Source organism: Leucoraja erinacea, chromosome 5, assembly GCF_028641065.1.
Source record: "Leucoraja erinacea ecotype New England chromosome 5, Leri_hhj_1, whole genome shotgun sequence".
Lineage (NCBI taxonomy): Eukaryota > Metazoa > Chordata > Chondrichthyes > Rajiformes > Rajidae > Leucoraja > Leucoraja erinaceus.
The window spans coordinates 6,825,299-6,836,972 of record NC_073381.1 but is presented as its reverse complement, the minus strand read 5'-3'; positions in this window follow the sequence as shown (position 1 = coordinate 6,836,972).

Sequence of the window (11,674 nt, the reverse complement as noted above, 5' to 3'; positions counted from 1 at the left end):
TCTCAGGATCTTCCCTTTGGCATCTGCACTTAGTTCTTGCATTAATTAAAGTCTTCAGTTGATATGGTTCAGAAACATGAATGGCAATGTGGATTAAGATGACGCATGTTGGCATTTCATTGTGAACCTCACTTCTACTTGAACTGACTTAGTAGACCAGCAAAACTTGATAGCTTCTCCGTTACTCAAAACACTTCACACAGTTCACACTTTGAATAAAAATACAGCCTTTGTATTGTACTGTATTGTATTGTAATTTATTTATTAGCCAAGTATGTAAAAACATTCAAGGAATTTGATTTGCCATACAGTCAGACCAAAAAAGCTACAAGACACAACTACATAAAAAAATTAACATAAACATCCATCACAGCGCACTGTGAAGGAAGGCAATAATGAATTATCTTCTTCCCTCCTTTTCTCCCACGGACACTTCCACACAGTCCACAATTACTTTAATAAAAATAGCTCAATTGTAATCATGTATGTATTGTAAACTTGTAAGTTTAGTTTATTTTCGAGCCAAGTATGTAAAAGGCCTTCAAGGATTTGGTTTGCCATGCAGTCCCTGCACACAAAAATAGCTACAACATAGAACACAGAGACTAGGTGCAAAAGTAACATAGACATCCATCACAGCGCACTGTGATGGAAGGCAATATGATCATGGCTGATCATCCAACTCAGTATCCCGTACCTGCCTTCTCTCCATACCCACTGACCCCTAATGAAGGCCACATCTAACTCCCTCTTAAATTACTTTGGCCTCAACTAGCTCTGTGGCAATCATTCCAGAGTCTAACCACTAAACTGCATGAAAAAAGTTTAGTCGGTTTTTCGAGATACAGCCCTTTATCCTTAAGCAGGCCCCTCTGTCCTACTTGGTCCGTTGCCAATCTTCCTGCATCCCTGTCAACCCTTAATGCCCCTGTCCCACTTAGGAAACCTGAACGGAAACCTCTGGAGACTTTGTGCCCCACCCAAGGTTTCCGTGCGGTTCCTGGAGGTTTTTGTCAGCCTCCCTACCTGCTTCCACTACCTACAACCTCCGACAACCACCTGCGACCTCCGGGAACCGCACGGAAACCTTGGGTGAGGCGCAAAGTCTCCAGAGGTTTCCGTTCAGGTTTCCTAAGTGGGACAGGGGCATTAAGGGCCTGTCCCATTTAGGCTTTTTTTTTGGGTGACTACAGACGATTGCCACAAAATTTTCAACATGTTGAACATTTCCCGGCAATAGTGGCGACAATATTTGCAATCGTAGATTGACGTAGGTGTCGTCGTGAGTTGTCGTAGTTGAATTCCATTAAAACTAGTCCCTGGCAGTTGCCTAATGAGTCGCCTAAGTGGGACAGGCCCTTTACACAACCCTACACAACAAAAGCTTTCCACTGTGACAATAAACTAAACTAAATTAAGCAAAACTAACCAAAAATAAACAAACTAAACTCAATTGAACTAAACTAAAATAAATTAAACTAAACGCCACTAAACCAAACTAAACTATTTTGACGATTAGTTGGATAATTTCAAGCTGGAGTCTGCAATTGCTGCTTTACGAATAAAGTGCTGGAGTAACTCAGCCGGTCAGGCAGCATCTCTGGAGAACGTGGATCGGAGACATTTTGGGTCGAGACCCTTCTTCAGTTTCACGTGAGTCTGTGGCGGGAAGTCAGGGACAGAACATGGTCGGAGAGCAGGAGAGCAGCAGGAATCACACAGTGTCCCCATGGAGACACCCAGGGAGAATATATAAACTGCGTTCAGACAGCACCCATAGTCAGGATCGAATCCACGTCTCTGAAGTGCAGCATAGGTTCACGAGATTGATCCCTGGGATGGCGGGACTGTCATATGAGGAAAGATTGAAAAGACTAGGCTTATATTCACTGGAGTTTAGAAGGATGAGGGGGGTCTTATAGAAACATATAAAATTATAAAAGAACTGGACAAGCCAGTTGCAGGAAAAATGTTCCCAATGTTGGGCGAGTCCAGAACCAGGGGCCACAGTCTTAGAATAAAGGGGAGGTCATTTAAGACTGAGGTGAGAAAAAACGTTTTCACCCAGAGAGTTGTGAATTTGTGGAATTCCCTGCCACAGAGGGCAGTGGGGGCCAAGTTACTGGATGGGTTTAAGAGATAGTTAGATAGAGCTCTAAGGGCTAGTGGAGTCACGGGATATGGGGGGAAGGCAGGTACGAGTTATTGATTGGGGACGATTAGCCATGATTCCAATGAATGGCAGTGCTGGCTCGAAGGGCTGAATGGCCTCCTCCTGCACCTATTTTCTATGTTTCTATGTTTCTATGAAGCTGCGAGGCAACGACTCTACTGCTGCGCCTCCCTTGCTGCCCAGTCATTTATTCATGATCGGATATCAGAAGATAAAAATCCTAATGGCAGGAAATACCAACTGCACATTGAAGTAACAACATTTCTATACAGTGGCAGGATTGAGTGCTGTTCCTTGAAGTGATTGTATAGGTGGGTGACATGTTTTGATGTGACTGAAAATATTCCTTTCCATCTTCCGCTGCGAAGTGCCTGAGGATATTTCCATCATGAAGACAGTTTGGAAATGCAAGTAAGGATACTTGCTAACAAATTCAGTGAGTTAAACAAACTCCCCAAATGTTTAACAAGACAAATGCCTGTGAGTGCCTGCCGGCCTTACAGCAGGAGGGATATAATACTGTGCACAAAATCTCTGCTGTGCAGTTTCAAAATGATACTGTGCAGGCATTCAGGGAGAGAGTGAGAGAAACCACATGCAAACTGAAGGGACAGCTCCTCATTGTCCGCTAATCTTTTTCTCTTTTTTGTTTTGTATGGATTTATTGACATTTGATCTGTTCAATTAATTTAATCAATCTCTGTAAAGCACTTTGGTTCAAATACTGGTTTTGTTGAAAAGTGCTATATAAATAAACATTATTATTATTATTATGGTAACTTACAACCGAACAGTCTGAAGAAGGGTCTCGAGCTGAAACGTGTCCTCCAGAGATGCTGCCCGACCCGCTGAGTTATGGGCCTGTCTCACCGGCGATTTTTTGGGTGACTACACGCGACTACCACAAATTTTCAAAGTTCGAAAAAATCTGTCGTAGGTTGTCGTAGGTTGTGGCCAGGTGTCGTAGGTGAATTCCATTAAAATTAGCCCCTGGCAGTCGCCTAAAGAGTCGCCAAGGTGGGACAGGCCCATTACTCCAGCACCTTGCGTTGTTTTTTTGTAAACCAAATTGTTGTTTCAGATTCAGATTCAGATTCAGATTCAGGTTCAGATTCAATTTATTTGTCATTTGGACCCCTTGAGGTCCAAACGAAATGACGTTTCTGCAGCCATACATTACAAACAAATAGACCCGAGACACAACATAATTTACATAAACATCCATCACATCGCTGTGATGGAAGGCCAAAAAAACTTATCTCTCCTCTGCACTCTCCCCCCCCCGCGATGTCAGAGTCAAAGTCAAAGCCCGCTCCACCCGCTCCGGACTCGGCCAGCTCCGCGACGGTGAGGTGAGTCGTCGGCACCAGAGCCCCCGGTCTTCCTGTTGGAGGCCGCTCCTCGTTGCAGCCCCAACAACAACGGAGACCCGACAAAGAAAAGGTCGGGTCACCCGTGCAGGGAGAGATTAAAAGTTACCCCCCCCTCCCTCCCACCCCCCCCCCCCCCCCCCACACACCCCCCAACAAAAAATAACAAAAACTACATAAAAAAACTAGACAAAAAATAATAAAAACGCAGACGGGCTGCAGAGGCCGCTGCTGACGAGAGTCTCGCCGCCTATCATGTATCTCGGATGTTCAAGTTCAAGTTCAAGTGAATTTATTGTCATGTTACCTTTTGTTCCAGCATCTGCAGTTCCGTGAATATCCATTTAGCAGCTCCATTGCGAAATCCTGCTCCTGGACCACTCATGTTGAAGCAACGACCAAGAAAACGCAAAAACGCCACAACCTCCTTAGAAGGCTTAGGAGGTTCGGCTTAGGATGTCCTCAACAATTCTCACCAACTTCTACAGATGCACCATTTTATCAGGATGCATCACAGCTTGGTTTGGGAACAGTTCCATCCAACAGGCAAAAGGTATAGAAGTGTGAAAACGCACACCTCCAGATTCTGGGACAGTTTCTTCCCAGCTGTTATCAAGCAACTGAATCATCCCACCACACCCAGAGAGCAGTCCTGAACTACTATCTACCTTTTTGATGACCCTCGGACTATCCTGGATCAGACTTTACTGGCTGTATATCTTGCACTAAACGTTATTTTCTCATTATGTATCTGTAAACTGTAAATGGATCCACTGTAATGATGTATTGTCTTTCTGCTGACTGGTTATGCCCCTGTCCCACTTAGGAAACCTGAACGGAAACCTCTGGAGACTTTGCGCCCCACCCAAGGTTTTCGTGTGGTTCCTGGAGGTTCTCGGAGGTTTTTGTCAGTCTCTTACCTGCTTCCACTACCTGCAACCTCCGGCAACCACCTGCAAACTCCGGGAACCGCACACCTGCAACCTCCGGGAACCGTACGGAAACCTTGGGTGGGGCGCCAGTAAACTGATTTTCACAGTATTTCGGTACACGTGACAATTAACTAAACTGAACTGAAACTGACCTACAGAGTATTTCCACAATGTTCTGTTCTGATTAACTATTTATATTCTACAAGGTATTGCAACCTGCCAAACAGGCTGCTATATTTTGATAGACAATGCTATCAATTTTTCTGCACCATTCTGTGAAAACTTTTATTCTGGCAAACACAATAAGGAACTCAATTAATCTGTCCTTTAACTAAATCTTGAAATGAACTCAAAAGCAAGCCTTAAAGCTAAAGGGACATTAAATCAATGTGTTACACAGACCGTGATTTTTTTTTTCCCCAATAGCTATTTTCTGATTCAATTTTCAGAATGATTCATTAAAAATATATAACCACTTAATGCTGAATATGTCAAAGCTGTCACATCAATGAACTATCTTGCATGTTAAGAGTTTATTAAAAGCGAAACAGCTATTCATTTTTGGACAGTGCATATGTTTGATGGACATTGTCATTGCAAGGGTGATATTTTGAAAAGCAAATCAGAAAATATGCAATTACAATTGATTTTTCTGAAAAATTGTTGGGATTTGAACATAAGTGATACTTGAAGATACTCATTAAATGAGTGCTTGAAGTTGGGAGGTCATGTTGCAGTTATATAAGAGTTTGGTGAGGCCACATTTCGAGTATTGTGTTCAGTTCTGGGCACCATGTTATTGGAAAGATGTTGTCAAGCTGGAAAGGGTGCAGAGAGGATTTATGAGGATGTAGCCAGAGTTAGAGGGTTTGAGCTATAGGGAGAGGTTGAGTAGGCTGGGATTCTGTTCCTTGAAGCGCAGGAGGATATGGGATCATATAGAGGTGTATAAAATCATGAGAGAAATAGATTGGGTAGATGCACAGATTCTCTTGCCCAGACTAGGGGAATCGAGGACTAGAGAACATTGGTTCAAGGTGGAGATGAAAAGATTTAATAGGAATCTGAAGGGTAACTTTTTCACGCAAAGGGTGGTGGGTGTATGGAACCCACTGCCAGGAGAGATAGTTGAGGCTGGGACTATCACAACATTGAAGAAACAGTTAGACAGGTACATGGATAGGGCAGGCTTAGAGAGATATGGGCCAAATGCAGGTAGATGGGACTAGTGTAGATGGGACATGTTGGCCAGTATGGGCAAGTTGGGCTAAAGGGCCTGTTTCTATGCTGTATCACTCTATGACACTATGACTGAAGTGGGGAATCATCAAAAACCAGAACACAGATACCATCGAACCAACATGTGTTGGACACAAAAAGATAGAGTAACTCAACGTGTCAATCAGCATCTCTGGAGAAAAGGAATAGGTGACGTTTTGGGTCGAGAATCTTCTTCAGAGGTATCATCACCGCATGCCCGGATGCAGCAGCCCTGGTGCATCGTGGCCTGTAGGGTTAAGCCTCCCATGCTCGCCCCCAAAAGACTAGAGATCAGAGAGGAGGGAGCCAGCGACAGTGGATGCAAGGGGCAAGACAGTGGATGCAAGGTCAGGTGTGAGAGGCGCTCTCTGTGCACAAAGGTAGACAAGCAAGGAGGAGAATGTTGCTTCACTGAATGATCCAGATGAAGGTGATGGCTGGAGGCCCTGCAGCAGCCTGAGGCTCACCTGGATCGGGCCCTGCTACATAAGACCGAGAGTGCGGACGGGCCCGGTGTTTGGAATGGCACCAAAATCCGGCGCCTCTTGCATGTGGTCTCAGCAGACTATATCTGTCCACTTTGCTATTGAAGGATTGTCTGACATTACTCAATTCAACTGTATGCAAAGAAAGAATTCCACCTTGTGTTTGCACATGTGACAATGAAGCTCTATTGACCATTGACTTGGTGCGGCAATCAGAGGTTATGGGGGGAAGGCAGGAGAATGAGGTTAGGAGGGAGGGAGAGATCAGCCACGATTGAATGGCGGAGTAGACTTGATCGGCTGATGCCCTATTTCTGCTTCTATCGCCTATGAACTTATGAACAGAATTTTGACCATTTGCAATTCTATTTCAGCAGCATTCGAGCAAGTCTATTATTCTGAGAGATTGCCATTACCAATGCATAAAAATAGAAAGATTAAACAAAACCTTACCGTTTGAAGTTTGATCTTTATTTTATGAGAAGTTGAAGAGAGGGACTACGTGAAGAGCCCGCCAGCCCACATGCGCGTCAATCTTCAGAGCAACTGAATGGAACCACAGACCACTTGCACAAACTTAAACTATAGAAAGATTAATAACCGTTGACTTACTCAATTATCTTAATGAGATTCAGGGTTGGAAGTGGAGGGCACGTAGTCCCTCACTTCAACTTCTCATAAAATAAAGATCAAACTTCAAATGGTAAGCTTTCGTTTAATCTTTCTATTTTATATCGAAGTCACGTGAGTGACTACGTGAAGCCTTCAAAGCTCTGTGGTTTCATGCAGTAACCCAATCTGTGTGTGAAACACTTAAACAGAAAACCATAAATGGTAGAAAATACATGGGTTATTAACAACATGATGATAACTTGCATACATGGCCATCGCCGTTAATCGGACCACAGTCCCAATTGGCTTTGAGTTAGACAATAATTCATGCAAACCTTTTCAGAATTCTATCTGCAATCATCCAGGCATATTCAACTAAATTTTATAACTTGTGAATGTGTACTATGTAAGTCTCCTACTGTTGCAAGAAGATGATCAAATGGGAATATCCATTCTATTGGCTGCTAATGAGCCAGCCCCCTTGGAAGGGTGAGACTTGAAATTATTTGAATTCACCCCCGCTATTAGCTGCTGACACGGCATTCATGTTGAGATGGTCTGCAACAGCAATCTCCTGATAAAACTATTAAATAACAATGAATAAACTATCCTTCATCTCATAGGTACTAGCAAGCTCAGTGTACCTGTATACATAATAACACCCCCAATCTCCGATCTGGTGGGTATGCTGTCAACTCCAAATTGTACCCAACCATGCCCATTTTGCTTTATGAGATCATTCCCATAACAAGCTACCCTCATGTCAGTTATGACCCAGAGACTGAGCCGGAGATTGGGTAAATAGTGTGTTCTTTGTGCTGATAACAGTTGCTAAAAGCATAATCAACTTAAAAGATACTGCTCCCATTAGGAATACAGTAGATGAATATGTGCATAATAATTTACTGATACCCATTCCACACTACTGTGAGTCTAGGCTTTTAGAGTGTTCATATAAAAGACACCTTGCATAACATTAGTCAACAGTAGGTGAATAACCAATCATTTATTGTCCCACTTATGGTATTAGAGAGAATGACAAAGCAGCACAAGCAGTGCCAATTGTGCTATAACATAATCGCTTCTCTAAGCCCAAACTGAAAGAAACACAAACCTCTGCTACTTCTGTTTAAAAATACAACCGTGCAGAGCTAGCTGCACGAGAAATAGGCTGAACTAGCCATCACTCATGACTTCGAGTAAATAGGAACTTCTTTCAGCCGCCTTTTACAATGGACACCCTGAATGATTAGGCCAAATTAGCACTATCAAAATTCATGTTGCCTCGTCTTTAATATCGTAAGAGGCATCTACTGATAAAACCCCTGTCTTATCAGCTACAAAATCATGTTGTCTATAAACTCCATGACACAATGCCCTTTTGATCTGAGTAGGGCAGCATTAGCTTTAGAATCTTTGTAAATAGCCTAGGCCTGAAGACAACCCTTTGGTCGAGCCTAAACATTCCACCACTGGCTTTGTAATCAAAAACACCAGATATATCTGTGCCTCTCGTGAATAGATATGGAAAGTATGCATCTTCAAGATTGATTGAGGCCCTAAATCCTCTGTATCAGCTAAATTGCTGAAAGACAATTATTCATCTCAAACTGGTTAACCAAACACATGATCAGCCTAGCCAAATCCTAACATGATTTGGCATGCTACATTTTTCTTCCCCTGAGAATTCTCAAAACTGTCTGTGGTTAAAGCCTTTCGAGTTTGATTTTGCCTCAACTGATGGCATTAAACTATCCAAGTCTGACTAAACCTCCAGTGTCTGATAGAATCAGAATATCCACCAGATCCTTATGCGACTAGAATTGAAGCGTAGCATCCACTTGGTGTGGGAATACGAGTTCCCTGTCAACTCCTCACAGACAGAATGACCCTCAGATTGGAAAATATCATAATGCAACCGTGAACCTGGAGATACAGCCTCAGTCCTCTGCCTAGAACGGCCTATCTCAGTCGCCAGTGTGTGCAACACATTTTCTTCACCAAGGTGAGCGCGATGACCCTGGGTATTCAGTAGGCCTGGTGTTCCAACCAGCCTCAGAGTAACGATTCCTGACGTTAGTTATATATAGAGGTGGTATATCTGCCAGAATACTGAAGCTCTACCCACATAGGATGGTTCTACCACCCCTGCAGCCGCCTAAAATTCTTCCCCCAAGTCTTAAACTTGCTAACATAAGTCTTCTCCAAAGAGATACTTTGCAGGCTGCATGTTACTGGCCCTGCATAAATGAGCAATTTAAAAAAAATATATATATATAAAGGAATTACCTCAGGCTTTATAGCATTTTGCGAAGGCAATTTAGCTCCAACTGCATATTACATAAAAGTGCTGATGCATCTTCTCCACTTCCGATAGCTGAACCCATCAACTGCCCTTGCAAATTATGTGACAAGAGACGGAACTCCTTCATGTGATTAAACTGCAGCATGTCCCTCATAAGTTCAGGGGATTCGAATTCCTTGTCGATATCCCCATAGTCGGAGTTACTTATGTAATAATCTCCAGTATTCCCCTCTACTGAGCGGGAGCTAAAATAACACAACCCTGAACCAGGTGTTGCTTCCCCTCTTCTGAGTGGGAGATATTGAAATGCAAACCTGAGCCAGGTATTGCTTCCCCGCTACTGAGTGGGAGACATAATGCAACCCTGAGCCAGGTGTTGCTTCCACAGGCATCTGACTGGAGTAGCCTGTGAGTGTCTCCTGAGCCAAGAGCACAATTGTATTATATACTGACTGGACAGGTCGCACCTGTTCATGACTCCGAGTCCGGGCTTGCTCCCATTCTGGAGTCTCAACAAAGTCTAGAGGGGAGGAATATAATGCAACTATGAGCCAGGTGTTGCTTCCTACAGGCACCTGGCTGGCTCCCTTTTTGAGCCTCAACAGAGGTGTCTGGGACCAGTCACCTGCTCCCTTGGACCCCAGAACGGAGGTGAGCCTCAATGGAGTTAGCTGCACCGGCCATGCCGTTAGTTTACTGAATCAGGCCACCTGCTCCCATTTGGAGCCTAACAGCGGTAGCTGCACCGGCCCAGCCATCAGCCTATGATTCCAGCCACCTGCTCCTTTTCGGAGCCTCCATGGCAATAGCTTCACAGGCTGTGCCAGCTTCTCCGAGCCCGCTACACCTATTTTCAGAGTAGCAGCCCGTTCCTGAAACAAAATTCCTTACCTGCCAGCGTCTCTGACCCATGGTCACCCTCCTTGTTGGAGCTTCAGTGAAGTTCCATTGCAGACCAAGTCTAACCACATCTTGAGCCCCACGCTTGCCAAATAGTTCCCTCCCAGAGCTCTAAAGCGACATTGCTGTGCAAGACACGCCTGTCAGCATTTCTGAGCCCAATAGGACAGACTGCTCCTTTGGCCTACAGCCTCTTTGGAGCCTTGCTGGAGCTTGCTGTGCAGGGCAAGCTACCAGTTTTACTCCCAGCCTGGTTAGCCAGGCTGCTCCTTCGGCCCCTGTTCCTTCGGACCCTTAGTATTCTGAGTTTAATTCGACAGCCTTCTGCCTTTTTTGCCTTTACCAGTTTCTCCCAGCCTGGATCAACAGGCTGCCTGGTTGGCTAGCTGCTCCTTCAGAGCCTCAGCGGGGCTCACTGGACAGGTCGCGCCTGCCAGTACTGTAAGCCTGGACCAACAGGCTGTTAATGCGGGGCCAGCTAGTGACTCCTGACTGCTCCTTTCTGGAGCTTCAATGGAGGAAGCTGTACGGGTTGCTCCCTTCAGCTTCTCCGTACACCGCTGCGTGCTCCCTTCTGGAGCCTCCATGGAGGTGTCTGTACGGGTCGCGCCCTTCAGCTTCTCCGCGGTCAGCCGCCTGCTCCCATCCGGAGCCTTACAGGTGGCATCTGTACGGGTCACGCCCGTTAGGTTTCCTAATGCAGGCCGCCTGCTCTCGTTGGGAGCCTGAAGGCGGCAGCTGTATGGGCCGCGCCCAACAGTTTTACTGATGCTGGCCGCCTGCTCCCATTCGAGGCCTCACTAGTGGCCTCACCAAGTCCGGCCGCCTGCTCCCGTTCAGAGCTCCAACGGCGGCAGCTGCACAGGCTGCGTCCCGTCAGCTTCTCCGGGCCCGCTGCACCGTATCAGCCCGTTCCTGAAAACAAAATTGTCTTACCTGCCGGAGCAGTTTCGAACTGCTCCGATTCCCACGCTATGCGTCGATGTATTGACTCGCATGCGGACTGGCGAGCTCTTCACATAGTCACTCACGTGACTTCGATATAAAATTGTAGTTTATGCAGTAGTAAGTTGAAATGATATTAAGAAAAAAATATTTAAGGAAGAACACTGGTCAAGAAAACGGTTCATGAGTTCATGAGTTCATAAGTCATAGGAGCAGAATTAGGCCATTCAGTCCATCAAGTCTACTCCACCATTCAATCATGGCTGATCCATCCCTCTCAACCCCATTCTCCTGCCTTCTCCCCATAACCCCTGACACCTTTACTAATCAAGATCTATCAATCTCCGCATTAAAAATATCCAATGACTTGCCCTCCACAGCCTTGTGTGGCAATGAATTCCACAGATTCACCATCCACTGACTAAAGAAATTCCTCCTCGTCTCTTTTCTGAAGGTACATGAATTGCTGTATTTTGAATTATTTTTTGATTTTTGTCTCTATGATCTCTTGCCTTGGAATGAGTTCTATATTTCTGCGGTTTAAATAATATTTCACCGAATCCAAATATGTTGCTCTTTCTATTTTCATTCACCACTTTGTGGGTTATAGTCATGGGCTAACACTAATCAAATCACTCGTTCCCCACTTTATTCCCAGCATCAACTTCACATTTTTTTTTAGCACACTAAGC